Source organism: Nyctereutes procyonoides, unplaced genomic scaffold (assembly GCF_905146905.1).
Source record: "Nyctereutes procyonoides isolate TBG_1078 unplaced genomic scaffold, NYPRO_anot_genome, whole genome shotgun sequence".
NCBI lineage: Eukaryota > Metazoa > Chordata > Mammalia > Carnivora > Canidae > Nyctereutes > Nyctereutes procyonoides.
The window spans coordinates 27,330,466-27,350,798 of NW_026575082.1; positions in this window are offsets into that span (position 1 = coordinate 27,330,466).

A 20,333-nucleotide genomic window follows, 5' to 3' on the forward strand; every position below is an offset into this window, starting at 1 on the left:
AATAAATTTTTTCTTACAGAAACTAAAAGAAATGAGATGAAAAACCCTAATATTAAAAAAAAAAAACAACCCACCAACCATCCCTCCATGTCACTGCTTTTATCCATTGAATTGAAAAGCAAGAGTCATAAGAAAACAGCTCAACCATGAGAAAATAGTAATATCCTTCTAATCTGGAATATACAGCAAGGGCTTTATTAAATATCACTGAATCCAAAGGAAATACAGGCCTACGACGAGCCATTTGTGCAAAGGAAATAGAAGCCTGCAAAATCACATAGAGCATGCAAGCTGATAAAGACTCAAAAAAAGAATAGCTGCATTACGAAAATTGTTCTGTATAATTTTCCTACCCTTCACTAAGGAAGTGCACTCCATAGCTGTAACAGGATATTCAAACAGGGAGAAAATTATTGTTCTCCAACACAAGCTTCTATTAACAAGAAACTTAATAACAAGAAATCATTCAAAGGATTTAATAATGCAAAGATAGTATACTTCGAATAACATAATCTAAAAGATACTCCTATTTATAAAAACTCACAAAGGCAATGAAGAGATAACTAAAGACTGCCCAACATTTGTGTACAGAAGCTCTCAGTATGATCCTATTTTTGTTCATCTTCAAGCTTCCAATTTTTCAGATAGATAGACCAAAGCATTGAATTTAGTAAACTTGCTAAAAATAGAAACAGCCTGTAGAGGAACCAGAACCAGAAGTAAATTAATTTACAATTTTTTTAAATTAATTTTTCAAGCAGTTCTTTCTCTCCACATTCCCACTGTAAAACCACTATTCTTGGGGCAATATGAATGATTAGCTTTTACCAGACCTAATATGAAGGAAATAAACTTTTTTTCCCTTTCCTTTTAATTGAATAATGAACATATAGTGTTATATTAGTTTCAGGTGCAGATATAGTAATTTAACTATTCTATACATTACTCAGTGCTCACCGAGATGAGCAACACATCTCCCTCTGGCAATGACCAGTTTCTTCTCTGTATTTAAGTAGGTTTTTTGTTTGCCTCTTTTTATAATTTGTTCATTTGTTTTGCTTCTTAGATTCTATGTATAAGTAAAATCATATGATATTTGTCTTTGTGTGACTTAGCCACATTTAGCATTCAATCTTCTACGTACACCAATGTTGTTGCAAATGGCAAGATTTTATAACATGAAAGAAATAATCTTAACAGAGAATTCGCTATAGAAATGGTCCTTGAATCAAGTTCAGCTTTTAAGTTGTTCCACAAAATCACGCGAAACTCTTTCCTAAACTATGGTTTCTATGAGTTAATGATACACTCCTTAAAACATTGTATGAAATGTATGTGATCTTATACTTTTTAAAAAATCAAAATAGGAGGAGGCAATACATAAAGTTTTCTTTTTTTAGTATATAATTTCCTTTTTAGTACTTTATTTTTCTAAATCTACATAATTTGCCACTCTATAAATGTCCCCAGGTTTCTCTTTTTTTTTTTTTTTTTTTTTATTTATTTATTTATGATAGTCACAGAGAGAGAGAGGTAGAGACACAGGCAGAGGGAGAAGCAGGCTCCATGCACCGGAAGCCCGATGTGGGATTCGATCCCAGGTCTCCAGGATCGCGCCCTGGGCCAAAGGCAGGCGCCAAACCGCTGCGCCACCCAGGGATCCCTGTCCCCAGGTTTCTCAACTCCCACTGTATAATGTCTATTTAGTATTTAGGTTATATACAATTTTTTACTTTTACAAACAATATTACAGTACTATTCTTTGGTTTTTACACTGCAACCAATTTAAGAATTTCAGAAGAATAAATTGCTGGAGGTGGAACTTCTGAGTCAAAGATTATCATGTTTTTAGGCTTTTGGCAGATAGAAAGCAAAAATTACTTGCCAAATTACTCAGGCCAATCAATGTTCCCACCAGAAATAAACAGTAGGGCTTGTCTTCCCATACCCTCTCCAACACTGAATGTTAAGAATTATTTTAATCATACCTCATAGGAAAAGAAGAATGTATCTCAATTTTTACTCAGATTTTTTTTGACAAATCAAAATTGAGAAATTTTTCTTTCTTTTTAAATTTGCCTTTTATTCTCTACTCTCTCCTTCAGTTGGTCTTTCCTGATTCTATGAAAAAGAACAATAACAATAAGAGTTCTCTGTCTTGAGACAGAGTATACAGGGTATATGTGAAAATATTTACCTGCTTCCAGGGACTGGTAAATATAATTCAGTGCTGGATATACTATGCATTCCAGAATTTCTCTAACATCTTTGGTTTAGCTTTTCAACAAACAAAGCAGAAACCAGTCTTATTCTATACAATGCTCCCTTGGAATAGAGAACATTTCAGTTTGGCCTATATCCACAAAAACTCAAAACTTTTAATATTACCTAATTTTTAATTTCAACTCACTATTTATATGATTTTCTCTTCAAACAATTTCTGTCTTTCATGAACACAGATTCAAACCCTAGGAGAGATCCTTTCTGTAAATTTATACTTCAAAAGGAAACAAACAAAAAAACAAGAGAAGTGCTTCAAGATTGCCATGGAAATTGACATTCCTACTGTGCATCTTAGGACAACATGTGAGAGCTTTAGTGAAGCCTTTGAAGATTTAAAATGCATCAAATTAAAAACCATGTCCATTTAAATAAAGAGCTCTTCTGGCATCAATTCTGTCCACATTTCTGGTAGGGAAGCAAATGGCTTTTTTTTAAGATATGAACACAGTTGGGGATAAAGATATTTTCTTTATAGGGACTATCTAGATATCTCACTGTTGGATATTAATGTTAAGATAAAAGTAAAGCAGATTTGTGAAATGGACATGACAGGGAAATAAGCTACAAAGAGAAAACAATCTTCAGATTGCAAGAAATTGGAGTGCTACAGAATATCACCCAGTCTTAAGGATTTGAAGACAATTTTAAAAGAGATCTAGTTCAACCACTTATCTATCTAATGCTTAAATCTTCTCCATGGGAGATTGGTCAAATGTTCATTCACTTAATGTTTAAATACATGCAATGATAGAGAGCATGTTACCTATTGGGGCAGCCCATTTAAACTCTGGAGCAGTCCATTTAGCCGTGGCAATTAGTAAGTCCTTCTTGGTATGTCCTGCTGAAATGCGCTTTCTTATACTTCATATTTATGGATTCTCACCTCTACAGCAGAATTGCAAGAGAACTCTTGGTTGGCTAATTTTACATCCATTCCCAACTGCTTCCTCCTTTCACCTTCCATCAGAAGGTAAAAAGTAAATGCTTTTTCTCTAGTCTCCACTGAAGCTAAGGGATGCCAGTGGAACCCAGTTATGATTAATAAGATAGAAGAAAAGTTTAAATGGGGGTTCTGGAAAAGCTTTTTATCCTTCCACTCCCCCTCTTTCTGCCTTGGCATAAACTTGATAAGGGTATAATTGCTATTTGCAACTAAGAATCTCAGACACTGGCCCTTACATTCCTGAACCACTGAACACTGGCAACCACCTGCCTTTAGACTTCCTGTTACTTAAGTAAACCCCATCAGTCCGGAGGGATTTTAACTGAGTGTTTCTGATGCTTGCGCCTGAAGACATGCCTATTTAACACATATCCCATAACAATCGTGCTGGAAGGTCAAATATTTGTTCTATTTGATAACACTTCATATCTTAACAGAGAAAAACATATTTCAATAAACTGCTACATGTAGCCAGATTAAATATAGCCTCATCTTCAAATGTCAACAATCTAGAATATATTATCATATTGTAACAATTTCAAAGCACTAGGTAGACTACACCCAAAAGTAAGGGAACTTAGTAAATGGAAGTTAGAGACCTCTGAATTATGAGGGAAGGCCACTGAAGCAATTTATTCATTGTCCCTGGTCAATTCTTTCTCTTTTCTGTCCTCTCTTTCTATTCCTATCTTACCTCACCTCCAAATTCACATTAAATTAAGATTTCTAAACCTTGGGAAGCCTGATAGAATGATCCAATTCGTTTTCTCTTCCCTTTTTTTTTCAAGTCTATCAGGATGTCAGTTTTCTGCAAATTACTTGGCACCACAGCTTAATCTCAAAAAGGAGTACTGAATTTCAGCTTTCCCAGGATCAACAAATGTGAGCCTCAAGTTGCAATGTGATTTACAGATACTGATCTGTTATAATCTTTTTAAACTAATAGCAAAATGCCCCCCATAAATATGTCCAAAAGTTGGACCTATTTTTCTAGCTTTGTTTAATGCATATTACCAATAATGCTATAAAAGAATTAATATAAGTAGTCTCTAACAGGAATTAAAAAATAAAAATACATTAAGGTAAATCTAAATTTCTCCCCATAATTCATTCCCAACTCAATTCTTTTCAAGAAAAACTATAATTGTGTTGTTATAGAATTTGTGTTTATCAATTGCATTTCTTTTGTTTCTTTCTTTTTTTTTTTTTTTATTAGAGAGAGAGCAGGTGGAGAGGGGCAGACAGAGAGGGAAAGAGAGACTCTTAATCCGGCTCTTCACTCAGCACAGAGCCCCATGCGGGGTTCAATCTCACAACCCTAAGATCACTTGAGTCAAAATCATGAGTTGGACATTTAACCAACTGAGCTACCAGTGTGCCCCCACAAACTGCATTTCTGAATCAGTCAGCAGGGCTGGTCATTTATCTTCCATCTACTTTAAAGAAAACTTCTAAGGAAGATAGTAAAATAGTTAACAGAATGAACTTCAGCAAGAGTAAGTTCTGGAAAAAAAAAAAAAGAGTAAGACTCTGAGTTTGAATCTGGATTGCCCCGTATGAACTGATATCGGGCAAATTACTTAAGTCCATGTGTCTTCATTATCAGTAAAGAAAGAATAATTATATCTACCTCATAGGTTTATCTTTTAATTAATTAATTAATTAATTAATTTTTTTATTCATGAGAGACACAGAGAGAGGCAGAGACACAGGCAGAGGGAGAAGCAGGCTCCCTGTGGGGAGCCCGATGTGGGACTCGATCCTAGGCCCGGGGTCACGACCTGAGCTGAGGCAGACGCTCAACCACTGAGCCACCCAGGTGTCCCTTCTTCATAGGTTTATTATGAGGATAATTTAAGATGTGTGTGTGTGTGTGTGTGTATAAGCCACACACACACATACACGTATATGGCTTAGCATCATCACTAGCACATAAGTTTTCAGTAAATGGTTAGCTATCGTCATTCCTGGAAAAGTGCTGGTCCCTTTGGTACATCCGAGACCTCAATCATACTACTCTCTTTTATACTACCCTGGTTTTCTCAAATTGTTTCTTTTGATTTGGCTAAATGATTCAAAATCATGGACTATCTAGCATAAGTATAAATTATTTTCACATTTATATAACTTCATACATTTTAACCTGAACCATTGTCCATCCTTTTATAGGAACAGAATCTATGTGGTTTAGGAAGAGTTTTTGAAAAGACAGAAATAATAAGGAGGTAGAAATTGAGCCCCCTGATATGAGAGGTATGCCTAAACTTGTATTATCCCAGGAGGATACCGTGAGACAAGGACTCAAGTGCAAATTGCTTTTTTTGGGAAATGCTGGGAACATTGGTAGGGAAGTAAGAAAGAGCTACAAAGAAGAGTTCCTTACCAATCCTACTACCTACTCTAGGTAACTTGATTTAATCTCACTAAAGAAACTCTAGGAAACAGTGCAAAACATACACCATCAAATTGGAGCACCTAAAGGGCAAGAGAGCCCAATTCCTGAGATCATCAGTTAACTGGTACTTCGAGGGATTGTTAAATTCCCCGCTAGTTCTCACCTACTGTGCATGTATCATAGGCATATGTGTTTTCTGTGGTGCTGGTGAAAAAGAAATCAGCCACTGAGATACAAATATTGGGGCATGGAAGCCAGGAGGAACCCACTGAATGATCAGGGTAGGAGGAAGGAGGACCTGATGGGTGCGTGCATCAGGACACCGTGCACCAAATCAAACTAGATGAACAAGAGCTAAATCCAAGTAACGTCCTGTGACAGGATAAAACCCTGGAGTAAAAAATATCACAGGAAAGGAATCTGAGGGGAGGAAGTAAAAGCCTGAGATTTTTGTGGAATGGAAATGCTGGCAACTCAAAAGAAAGCTGGAATTTGGGTTTGGGGAGCGTGGTACACATCTCATGCCATTTCAGTTGTGTATCCTAGCAAGAAATTCATGATGCTACAAGGCCTTCCCGCAGCTATATGGGCGCACCTAGGACTTCGGGCACACATTTTTCATCTGGCTGACTCTTCTTTAGAGCATTTACTTCCCAAAACATGTCAAGTCATACATTTCAGAGCCCCTGAAAGAGGAGTCCATTTTGGAACTCCTCCTCAGACCTGGACTATCCACTCTGAGGAAAATTCAAACATCTTTTGACTCCAGATGTGCTTTGGTGACTGACACTTACTTGCTGGATGACGTTTTCTGCATTTTCCTGGCCTGCTGCACCGAACTTGTTAGATGCTGTCTTCTACAGTGGATGTCCAGAGAGAAGCCCAGAACTGTGAGCTGAGGCCCAGAATCTAGGTGGAAGTAGAACCTAAAATTGTGAGCAAACCCAAGACATCTGCAATTGATGACCTCTGGTTCCCTCACTTCTTCAGCTAATATTTATTAAGCATCTACTTCTCTCTCACTTATATATGTGGCAGAGTTATAGTGGGAAGCAAGCCTGGGGCTGAAATCCCCTCTTATAGGATCTGCCAGTTAGTCCCTTTGTGCTGAGGAGGTCAAAGTTATAGATTAGATTGCTATGATCAGACACTCACTTATTTTCCAGTGTCTGAATGCCATACTCCATCTCACCTCATCCCTGCCCCATCCCTGACAAGCTTATCACAGAGGGGACCTCAGTCAAATCCATCTCTAGGACAAGAGACAATATGCCCTACAGTGAGGTCCTTCTCACATGCAAGGGATGTCAACTATCATTAAAAAGGCTTGTGAAACATTTACAGCAAGCTATTCAATGATTTTTATTGGGCTTCTCTGAAGTATGATTACACTTAGGAAGTTTTAAGAACTTAGTAGGACATCTTCATGTAAGAACTACAGGATTTCCTTTATATAGAGAAACTTACCGTGGGAGTCATGATTGTTTACTATATTGATTTTTCATTTTTTATAAACTCCTGTGGACTTGATACATTGGGGTAAAGATATCTCTGAAATGGGTAATTCTCACTTCAAAAAAAAAAAAAGTCTGCTTATGTGGACTTGTCCTTTCAGATTAATGTAAAAAGTTAGGCATGTTTACAAAGCACCCGGGTGGCTAGGTCAGTTAAGCATCTGCCTTCAGCTCAGGTCATGATCCCATGATCCCAGAGTCCTGGGATGAGCCCTGCGTGGGGCTCCCACTCAGCGGGGAGTCTGCTTCTCCCTCTCCCTCGTGCACTCACTCTGTGTCTCTCTCTCATCTCTCATGCATCCACACTCTCAAGCAAATAAATAAACCTTAAAAAAAGAGAGAGATGTTTAAATGGCTATTTAAAATTAATTTGGGGGATGCCTGGGTGGCTCAGCGGGTGAGCGTGAGCCTTCAGCTGAGGGCGTGATCCCGGTCCAAGGATCGAATCCCGCATAGGGCTCCCTGTGAGGAGCCTGCTTCTCCCTCTGCCTCACTCTGTGTGTCTCATTAGTAAATAAACAAAATCCTTTTTAAAAATTTTTTAATAAATAAATAAATAAATTTAAAAAATTTAAAAATAAAATTAATTTGGGACAATTCTAAAAGTTAAATAAATTAATTAAATTAATAAATTATGTGTTTCTAGATCCTTCCCTAAAACATATGAATCTTCCATTTTGTATACTGGGATTTTTTTTTTCTTTTCAGAAAACTAGATATATAAATGAACACCTTTGGAAATATAATTGAATCTTTATCTCTTTGGGGGCAACATTACCCTTAAAGTATGATGATAAGGCTGAGAATGGCTTCATTTCAAAAACTCAACTGTTCAAACTAACAAAGGAAAATACTGACTGATTAATTTTTAAGCATACAAACAAAAAATAATTTACAGCTATCTCCAGGTGAGAACATGGAAACAAGGTAAGAAGGAAAAGGGAAACAAATTAGGATGCCCGACGTTGCCTTCATTAGTCAAGTCAACCGTGCTGTTTTAAAAAGGCAAATGATTCCCTCTTTGCCTGTCTAAATTCCATTTCTCCATAAAATCCACTCACGTGATAATTATTATTTATGAGCAGTAGTGTACCACTATGTGTTTAATAACTGGCTCTCTGTGGAAAAGAGGGAAATCACTGATCTGCAGTGTTTGCCAATTTCTGTGGTATAACGTGTCCTACCATGGCATTGCCGATTTCAAAACCTACAGTGAGAAAGGTGCATACAATCTGCTCTTGAGAGGTGATGAGAGCCAGCTCCAGCATACAACTGTTTTATCGGAATAAGTGTCTCAAGAGTTTGTAATGCCATATCAAAGTATCGTATTTTTAAGAGAGGTGAGATATTATAGTAGAAGCAAGCATTGTGGAGCAGAAGTAAAAAGAATTGGGTTCTAGCTCTGCCATTACCTAACTAGCTGACTCTAAAGCTACTTAAACACTCTGGGTTTCAGTTCTCTCACCTATAAAATAACAAAAACACACTAACTAACCTTCTAACATTAACAGGTCTATGAATGTATGTAACTCCGCCTATGACCGTGTCTCTTATCACCCATCTTAACTGAAATCTTTAGAGTAGGCTGTGCCATAACATGTTATGTCCTCAACACACCAAGCACAGTGCCTTGCACTTAGGAGGTGCTCCACAAATAGTTTTTGAGTAAATTATTTACCTGGGCGACACTGGAGGTAGAGAGAGTACACAAGGGATTAATGGAAGACAAAGGGGTGTGGGATTGTATCAGCAGAAGGAGACGAGATCAAGGGATTAATTTGAAGAAACACTTTTCTCTGTAAATATAGATATTTTCTGGGTTGGTTACAGATGGATAGGAAGTACCATTTTTAGTTGCACACCATATCTGTTCCTTCCCTCCTTTTTAGGAGCATCTCTGAACAGGAACCAAATTGTCCTCATTTGACAATGTCTCTTAGTAGAAATTTCCCTTCTCCACCATCATTTTTCTGTTCTTAAGATCACACTAAATTGTGTCATTAGCATTTTTTTATCATTTATATTTCTCTCATCATATATCTCTGCCAGATTTATCTCAAAGAATATCTTTTCTACCGATCTCTTTCCATTTTTCTCACAATGCTACTTGTGATTATAAAGAACTTGAATTGGGACACTATTGTTTATACTCATAGTCCAAAGTACAAGAGGACCATATGCAATGAAGTAAAATTGGACATTCGACAGAAAGATAAATGCGATTCTTTCTATCTCAGTTTTAGCCAAGGCCTCAAAGGTCTATGTATTATATAAGAGTGAGGTAGGAAGGGCCCCACGCAGAATTGCTAAGACTGCAAAACCACTTCTGCCAAGTGGTTTATTCCAAGCAGTAATGACTCTTGAGTTGGAAGAACTGGAGAAGAATCCTTTGGAGAAAGTTATTGCAGATATGGTTGCCCCAAGGGAGAAAGACTACTTCCTTACTTTAAGTCAGGTGAGAGCAAACTCAAAGGGAGACTTGGGAGAGTTTGACAAGTATCTCCCAGAGTGTAAATGCTGGGGGTAAGACACTATGGCCAGACTGGAGCAATGCACAAAGACAAGACGTGGGGCACACAGGAGGAAACAAACCTAGAGCCATCTTGAAAGAACTGTCTAAAAGACAAAGTGACTCAAGAGATGGACAGCTACCAGAAGTCTAGGAACTGAGGACAATGTCAAAAGTAACCAACTGCTTGAAGTATCACCTATCTCACAGGCATGGGAGTTATAGATGAGGGTCTCATAAGGGGAATCACCCCAAAAACAATGGATAAAAAGAATCTGCTTTGAACATCTGTGAAGTCAAAGCCAAATCACATCAGTAGGATCTCTACTGCCCCCTTTATGTATCTTCCTTCATCTCACTCCAGTGCTGGAGGGGCCAGAAACCACAGTCAGAGAATGGAAGAGATGCCACTTCCCATATGCATGCACACCACATGTGCATGCACACACATACCCACACACACCACTCCAGGCTTCCAATCCTTGCTCAGCCCTGGCTGAGGATGGAAGAAATTTCAAAGCGGACAATACGTTTGGATTATTAGACTGAACTGTATTCTTTGAAGCTGCAGAACTATTAATTATCAGAAAGTAACTTAAAAAGTTATGTTATTTAATTCTGTTATCCCTCTATTTTGCCTAGTTACCAACATTAAGATTGTGTTTTTTCTATTGCCTTTCATTGGAAATAAATAATGTATTTCTACTCCCTTTAGATTTTTCAGTGAACTAGTCCTAGGACCTCAGACACCTATTCTTTAAAAAGGAAAATGTGTGCATCATTCCAAAAGTCAACGGTTGGGACTCAATCCATTTAGAGACTGAGTCTTCCTGCAATGTGCTTACTCTTGTGGGGATTGTCCAGGTAAGGCTAAAACAAAACTCTCTATTCAAAATGATAATCTCTGTATATATAAGACTTGTATGTGATCTCAAATCTCTCAAAGGATTCTTGTAAATGTTTTCCCCAGCAGGTCTGGCATGGGAATAAAAGAAACTCATTATTCCATTTGTATTAATTTGTCATGATGTGTACAGTCATGTACCCAGGACAGAAATGACACAAGCAAAGACTTCCGGGTTGACTGTCTCCAGGGGGCTCAAGTCACCATATTGACAGAGTAAATAAAGATATATTCTAAGACTTATGAACCTGCCCATTATTCCTCTGGAATAACAGCCAAAACCAATAGGAAAAAAATGACCCAATGCTGCCAGGATGGCAGGCATTCTTTACTACATTTCATGCCAATTATTTCCTTTCACATGACAAGCAGGCATTAATTTTCAACTCCTGACCTATATTTCACATATCTGGGTTTCAGACCAAAAGAAACACTAGCCATCATAAAAATGCTGTAACAGCCTGCCACACGATGAGGAATCCCTTTAGGCTCCCAGCCAATAAGTTTGGTTTGAGTCTGCAAAACTTTTATAGGGTGGAAAGGTGGGGCAGGAGAAAATGAGGGTAATTGTCCTACCTTCCTTCAGAGGTCTTATTTATCGCAATATCTACCACATTCAGAGTGGTAGAAAGAAGTGATGGAAATAATAATCCAGCGTTTACTTGTCTCCATGGTGTCTCAGGGCCAGCTGACCATGTCCTTGGCTGTTTCCCCTCTCTCAAGCACATTCTAGTCATTCAAATAAAACTCCCCCCTCCCCCCAAAAAAGTATCTTGCCTGAAATATTCCAAAGACATGGGACTGGAATAGAGAATTCTCCAGACAAAAACCTTACGATAGAGGGTGGCTTTTGCAGGATGTCATTGCCAAAGGCATTTATAGTGGCTGAGAGGGAATTTAAGTGTGATGGTGCACATCCACTAAATGGTTCCCTAGGGGCCCTGAAAAAGAAAAAGTAATATCCAAAAGTGCCCACCATCTTCCCAGGGGTAACTTTTTCAGAGTAACAATCTAACTCTGTGAAGACTCACAATGTGTTCAGCTGAAAAAAATGTAGTGAAGATACATACATTCCTAGCCCCATAAAGCAGACCCCAAATGCAAACAAGAACCAGATCACAAAACATTCTCAGAGTATAGCCAAGTTCTAGATGGATATCGAGACCCAGAGAGATTTAATTTAATTTTCTAGTGTAACAGAGTAAGTCAAGAAATAGGGGTTTTAAATGAAATTCTTTTTGCCTTACAACCATACAAGTGCTTAAATAAGTCACTGTCAAACTCTATTGTTTCAAATTATATTCTTGTTTCTAGGCATAATAAGAGAAACATGGGGAAAAGGGGCAGGAGGCATATTGCATTGTTACACAAAGTAGCCTCTGGCATCTTTCTGGACTTCATTCATTCACTTCAATTATTCATTCATTCATAAGTATGTATTAACTACTACATTCCAGGTACTGGGCAAGTTGCTAAGGTTGAGATTGTGAACAAGATAGATAAGACTCCTATCTTCATGGAGAGGCAGAAGAGAGGCCAACTGTACTCTGGGCAACAGACAAGCTGTAGCTGAGCCGAAGCCCTGGAACTACCCTCTGACATACTTTAGTCAAGTCAGCCAGCCTTTGCTTTACCACTGTGAGATCTCAAACAATTCATGAATACCTTCTGGCCCCCAATTTGCCATCACTGCCATGAGACTGTGACACCTGTTTTACACCCACTGTATTTCGAGCTAAATTCTAAAAAAAATAAAGCTTTATAAAACACTGTATAAAAAAATAAATAAATAAAATAAAAAAATAAAAAAAACACTGTATAAATATCTAAATCACAAATATTAGAAAACACCTGCAGTAAAAATACTTGTTGAGAGATGGTATTCTACTTGTTACCTAACTCAAGTCTAACAAAAAATACACCATCAGAGATGAGAGCCAAAAGAGGGAACCAAGTGGTGGTTATAAATAAACATTTACACAATGCCTCCTGAAGAATGCAATACTGAGTTTTGTATAAGGTCACAAGCTAGGACATAGCAATGTTTTTCAGAGTTTTATTTAAATTACTCGCAAACTATGTAAGAAAAAGAATATGCATATTTTCCATGTAATACCTTCCAGAATTAAATAAAATAAAGGAAATAAGACATGACTTTATAGATGAATATGGTTTTCTTTAAAATACAAATAGATTAATATTTCAATTAATATTTAATGATTCTAGAGAAAAAAGGTAGAGGAATAGTCCATGAACTTTGTTTTTGGCTTTGGCACTCTCTCCCCTTCTCTTCCCACCTCTCTACGAAAGGAAAAAAGCCAAGAATTATGAGTTGGGGGTACTTTTTCATTCTTCCTTAATTCAAACATATGTTTTCCAACTGAAAAGGGGGTAAGTGCTTCTTTAGCTATGACCCAGAATGATCACTTTCAGTTTCAAAGAGGATGATTAAAAGCAAGTAAACCAACAGAGGATGTACAGTGGTAGTCACAAAGAGGGTTTTTTCCTACATCTAAAACATAACTGAATAAAAATATTTTGCATGGCTTTACCATGCAAAAAAATGTATTTTTTAAAAAGTAGTGTGCAAAAAAAAATCCTCATAGATGGGTGTACTGGATTCCTTATAGCAACGAGTGCCAAGGTGTTCTCATTTTTAGACAATGAGGACAATGAGTTCAAATCCAAAGCCACTGACGAATCCAAACCTGCCACTGTAGGAGCAAAGAGATTGTCATTGGATGCTTTAATTCAAGAGGTATGGGGAATACACCGCAGTTCATCGAGACTGGTTTCCTTGTCTCCTAGTCCTGGCACACATATATGGGAAAACTCTGACCCTTTTGTAAACAGACAGCTTGACTCCCCCACCTTTAGTGTGGTGGGGCCCACCTAGCCCAGTTGCATACTTCTCAACAAGCAGAATATTAACTTGGCATGAGATGATTTATCACCTAGTTATTGCAGGCATGGTGGGGTAGCTGCAAGGAGTAAATATTCTAATGCACTCTCACTCCAGGAAGGCATAGAAAAGGTAGAAAGGGTAAGTCCATTATAAGCTTAAATACTTAATAAGATTTAATACCATCCCTTTGCTGACAGAAGTAAGAGAAGGGCAGAAAGAACTCCAAAGAAGCAATGGGAAAACCACACACCAAAAAAAGAAAAAAAAAATCAGAGTTCTACACAGTTTGCAGAAAAGATGCAATGGAGTAAGTTTCTAGTAAAGGTCATCAAAAGTCCCACTACAAAGGTACTATAAAAACACAAGAAAGAGGAAGACACTAAGCAGCTGGGTAATTGCCAACTCACAGAAAATGTCTTCTAGAAACATCAGCATAAAGAGAAATTATGTCTTAACCAAAACCATCTGATGGCTAAACTCTAGATGCCTTGTAAACAGGATCTTTGCCTTTATTTTCCTCCCAGCAGCTGACTGTAATTTTGGTGGTTTATATAAAAGCTGGATTTTTTTTTCTACAGATGAAATATATATATTTTCTGTTTGCATTTCTGAAATCTTTCTTTAGCCCTATCAGGCTCTGGTAACCACGGATACAAGTACTACTACTGCTACTACTACTACTGCACACACACACACCAACAAAACACTGATATACACTCGTATATCCAGATCTCCGGAGGAGGAAACTACTCTCTGATAAAAGAAAATACAATCTTTTTATGGAGAATTTTTTGGGGGTGTTATAAATATGACACAGTGTTGTCAGATGTCTTATATTTTTCAAATGATATCTCAGTCAACAACAAGGGATTTTAAGCATGATTTACCTGCACTAGATTTTAAATCTGCTGAACTCATGGAAGTTTACCGTAGCCCAGCAGGGTGCATGAGACATAGGCATTGAGTACACTTTTGTTAAGTATATTAATTAATATAGTGAGACCAACCAGCAAACCTATTGTTTAATTGAAGTTTTACTTTAATCATTTCTATAAATTAATATTTCCATTTTAATATTGCTAGTTGTGAGCAAATAAAAAAATCTCTGCTTTGATTTCATAAATATGCTAGGATTTCACACTACTCTCTTCCCCAGTGGCAGCCAAGCCTGAATCAATAATTATATAGTGACATTTCAAATCCCCATGTCTCAAGCTAACAAAACCAGTAGGGTAAGAAGCAAATGTATTAAATATTATTTGAAGAATGCTTAAAAGAGTGACTGAAAGGATTTTTCCTTCACCAATTTACCACTGATTTGATCTGAAAATGCCACTACAAATCTACTTAGTAGACTCAAAACATACAAAGGCTCTGTTAATATGCAAATGTTATAGGTATAACCTGAATTTTCTTACACCTTAACACAGGTGTGCTAAAATATTATTAATTAAAATAATGATTTAAAAAAATAAAAATAAAATAGAATAAAATAAAATAATGATTTATTGGATGTTCCTGGCTTACACATCCACTTATGCTAGATCCTCAGGCCTTCAGCATCCCCAATCACTGCTCCATTCCTCACCCCCTGCAAACTCCTTTCCAGTGTTTCTTGGGTTTTCAGAGGGCATCTCAGACCTGCCCCTAAATGACCATATTCCAGCTAGCTCCTGAAGTGATCTTAGAGGGGTAATAGAGTCCTCAAGAAATCAAATCTATGTAAGGAACAATGTCATAGCAAAGAATACCTCACTTCCATTTTGGTCCCAGAACTTACAGAATGTTCTCTTTCTCTCTCTCTGCTTTCTCCCTCTTTAACTCGCCTTTAAATTTAACAAGAGTCCCTCTGCTCTCCACAGAGCTCAGCTGTTTCCAGTAGGGCTGAGAGACAGCTCTAGGTGACTGCAACCATGGTGCGCACTGACCCAGCCCAGCCCCTCGCAGGCAAAGCTCTCTTTTGAGAATTCATCCAGCCTGGCTCCTTCTTCTCCCAAGACATTCTTCAGTGTTTCTGCAAATGTGCTTCTGGCAAATACAGGAGAAAAATTTGCCAAATATGCCTGGATTTCGGTCTCACTTGAGACCATATTCACATATGAAAAGATGAAGAGATAAATATTAACACAGTATCATCCACAAACGCCTTCATGAGAATTAGATTTTTTCCAGCTTTACCGAAATACAATTAACAAATAAAAATTGTACGTGTTTAAGGTGTACAAGGTGATCTAAGATATGTGGACATTGTGAAATGAGTACCACAGTCAAGCTAATTAACACATTCATCACCTCACATACTTATTTGTGTGTCTGTGTGTGTGGTAAGAACAACTTAAGAGCTACTTTTAACAACTTTCAATTATACAATATGGGATTATTTACTGTAGTCCCCAGGCTGTACCTTAGATCCCCAGAACTTACCCATCTTAGAACTGAAAGTTTGTGCCCTTGCCCTTGGACCAACATCTCTCCATTTCCTTCATCTCCTAGCCCCTGGCAGCCACCAATTTATCCTCTGCTTTTATTCTAATAATTCTCTAATTTTCTTATCCTATTCTGTGTTCTGAATTTGACTTTTTTAGATTCCAAATATAAGTGCGACTATACAGTATTTGTCTTTCTGTGTCAGGCTCACTTCATTTAGCAGAATGTTCTGCAGATTCTTAGACCAGTTGACCTTTCAGCAGAGATCAGATCTCTGAATGCTAGAGCAGATGAGATTTGATGAGCCAAGTAAAAGGGGAGAGGGATATAAAGGCTAAAAAAATAAAGAAGCTGGAGGTCCTTCCCCGGAAGAAAAGTCCCAGGAGCCAGTGCCTTAGCTGGTGCCACTGCCACCTGAATGGCCGCAGGCAGCCTGAAAATATTGGGCGCACGGCAGGGGACACCTGGATGCAAGGAGCTAAAATGGGAATCGAGGGACACCAGAGGTAAACTAGATCAGGTCTCGATGTTTATGAGAGTCAGTTTTAGAAGCAAATATCAGGGCACCTGGCTATCTCAGTCGGTGGAGCATGTGACTCTTGATATCAGGGTCACAAGTTCAAGCTCCATGTTGGGGGTAGACATCACATAAAAAATAAATAAATAAAACTTTAAAAAGAAAGAAATAATTATCTTTTCCAATGAAATTCCACACGAAGTTTTATATTTGTTTTTGGTCTTCACTGTAACTGGCTCTGTTCCATCTTTCGCCAGTCATAACAACAGTCTACGTGACACCAAACATCCAGCCAATTCAGCCATAATCAAAACTCTTGTTAACCAGCCAGCTGTTTTCTGTATGTAACACCAAGCAATCCACTCACTGGACTAAGGATACGCCTGGAATGATGGAAAAGACCAGATGTTTTGGCATTATATAAAAGTTAAGTGCTAGCTGAAAACAGGAGTGTTAGCTGTCACTTTACATATGATCTTAAAAATGATCCACTCTTGCACTCTTCTCATGCCTAGGACATAAGCTCAACAAAGACCTAAGATACACATGCACAAACACATGCACAAATATGAGCTAAAAATCCTGGCTAGTGAGCATGTGTGTTATGGAACATGTCAGAGGGATAGGGGAAATAGGATACCTCAACGTGCCCCTTCCCTGCCAGTTTGTGCTCTGCTCTGGCCTGTCCTGCCCTGCCCTGCTCTTTATCTCAGGGACCCGCTCTTCCAGGCTCTTCTGCCCTCTAGCTTTGGCATATGGGAGACAACACCGGAAGATGGAGGAGGGCAGGAGGAAGGGAGTAACTAGGTAATTTTTTTTCTTCTGTCTCCACTGATGTCTCTACAAGCTACAGGTCTTGCCAGTAGACCTTCCTTCTAGTTCTAGTTCGCACCCTAGTTCTAGTTCGGTCCCTCAAGCTCCTGTGTCATCTGTGTAATCTGTTTCCTGGACGAAATTTCATCTACTCAGAGACCTAGAGTGACTTTCATTTCTTTGGCTAGAATCTGATACATAGAATAATCTGAAAAAGTATCTTCTGACCCTGGGATTTCAAGAACAATCTGAGGCCTATGATGTAGCAACCCAGGTACTAAGCTCTCCTCCTTTTCCTCTCCTCTCCTTGTCAAGCATTCCAATTAGGAGGAAAAAGTCAATAAAAGACACTTATAAACGCCCAGTCCCACTCAAAAGTTCCCTTGGTGGTTCTTATGAGACAGAGCCCTGAAATCAAATGTTTGCAATGCTTAACCAAAATCAGCAAACAATCCTTTCTGCGTGCCTCCACTCTCTTTGTATCTGCAAATGGACTTTTTAATTATTATTAATAATTGCAAGAACACTTTTAACATTTTAAGATTCATCTTCTTAAAGTTTTAACTGTACAAAATGTTAACTATAGGCACAATTTTTTATGGCAGCTTTCCAGAACTTACGCATCTTACATAACTGAAAATTTATACCTGCTGATTCATAATTTCCCCCTCCATGCAGGCCCTGGCAACCAATATTTCATTCTCTGACCCTATGATTTTGACTATCAGATGCCTCTCAGAAGCAAAATCATGTAGTATGTGTCCTTCCGTGACTAGCTTATTTCACTTAGCATGGTGTTCAAAGTTTATCCATATTGTCACATATTATAGAATTTCCTTTTTTTAAACTAATATTCTACTGTATGTATGTACCACATTTTCTTGATCCATTCATCCATCAGCGGATATTTAGGTAGCTCATCTCAGCTACTGTGAATAGTGCTTCAATGAACACAAGTGTGCTAACATCTCCTTGAGATCATAATTTCAATTCTTTTGGATATGCAGAAATAGAATTGCTGGATCATATAATATTTCTAATTTCAATTTTTTTTAAGGAACTTCTATATTGTTTTCCTTAGCAAATGCACCATTCTGCATTCCCATCAATAATGTAAAGGGTTCTAATTTCTCTATAGCCTCACTAATACTTGAGTTTTAACAGCCATCCTAACGTGTGTGAGGTGATGCCTCGTGATTTTGATCTGCATTTTCCTGATGATTAGTAGTATTGAGCATCTTTTCATATACTTGTTAGCCATTTGTATTTCTTCTTTGGAGAAATGTCGATTCAAGTCTTTAGGACATTTTTTAAATCAGGTTACTAGGGGATTTTTTGCTATTCAGTTGTAGGTGTGTCTTACATATTTTAGAAATTAACTCCTTATCTGATATATGGTTTGCAAATATTTTCTCCTATTCTTTAAGTTGCCTTTTCACTCTGTTGTTTCCTTTGCTGTGCAGAAGTTTTTTTAGTTTTTTGTGTTCAACTTGTCTATTCTGCCTTTGATGCCTGTGTTTTTGGTATCATATCCAAAAAATCATTGCCAAGACCAATGTCCTGAACCTTTCCCCTATATATTCTTCTAGGAGTTTTACAGTTTCAGGTCCTACTTTTAAGTCTCTAATTCATTTTGAGTTGACATTGTGTATGGTGTAAGAGTTCAATTTCATTCTTTCACACATGAATATTCTGTTTTTCTCAACATCATTTCTTAAAGATACCATCCTTTCATCACTGTGTATTCTTGACATTCTTGTTGAAAATTAGTTGATGATACATACATGGATTTACTTCTAGACTCTCTATTCTGCTTCACTGGTTTACATGTCTTTATGTTAGTACTATACTGTTGTTTTATTTTTAAGGTTTATTTATTTGTTAGAGAAAAAAAGGGCAAGTAGGAGGAGGGGCAGAGGGAGAGGGAAACAGAGAATCCAAGCAGACTCCACACCGAGCAAGGAGCCTGACTCAAGGCTCCATCTCATGACCCTGAGATCACAACCTGAGCTGAAACCAGGAGTCCAAGATGCAGATGCTTAACCAACTGAGCCACCCAGGTGCCCTTATACTGTCTTAATTAGTATAACTTTTTGTAATATTACAAAGGCAAGAAGTATAATGTCTGCAGCTTTGTCATTCTTTCTCAAGTTTGATTTGGTTATTCAGAGTGCTACATGATTCCATAAGAAGTTTTAATATTTTTTACATATCTGTAAAAAAAATACTATATAATTTTATAGGGATTGCAATAAATCTGCAGATCACTTTGTATAGTATGGATATTTTAACAATATTAAATTGTCTAATCCATGAATATAGAGTGCTTTCCATGTTTTTTACTATTTCAATTTCATTCATCATTTTTTTTAGTTCTCAGTGTATAAGTCTTCACACTCCCTGATTAAATTTATTCCTATGTATTTTCTTTTTTTTTTCTTATTGTAAAGGGATTGTTTTCCTAATTTCCTTTTCAAATATTTTGTTGTTAGTGAATGAAAATATAACTGATCTTGTATGTTGATCTTGTATCCCAAAATTTTATTGAATTCCTTTATAAGTTAACAATTTTTTCTAATGGAGTCTTTGGAGTTTTCTCTGTATAACTGTGCCACTTGCAAACAAGGTTTTTGTTTTTGTTTTTTAAACAAGGTTAACCTAACTTGGATGACTTTTATTTTTGTCTAATTTCTCTGGCTAGGACTTCCAGTACTACGTTGATTACAAGTGGTGAGAGTGGGCAACCTTGCCTTGTTCCTGGACTTAAAGGGAAAACTCGGTTTTTCACTATTATGATGTTAGCTGATAACTTTTTATATATGGCCTTTATTAGGTTTAGGTAATTTCCTTTTATTCCTAGTTTGTTGAGAGTTTTTATCATGAACGTGTGTTGAATTTGGTCAAACACATTTTCTGCATCTATTGAGATGATTATGTAATTTTTATTCTTTATTCTGTTAACATGTATATCACATTAATCAATTTTTGTATGTTGAAACATCCTTGCTACCTAGGAATAAATTCCACTTGATCATGGTGTGTAACCATTGTAATTTGTTGTTGATTCATTTTGGTAGTATTTTGTTGATGATTTTTGCATTTATATTGGCCTATAATTTTCCT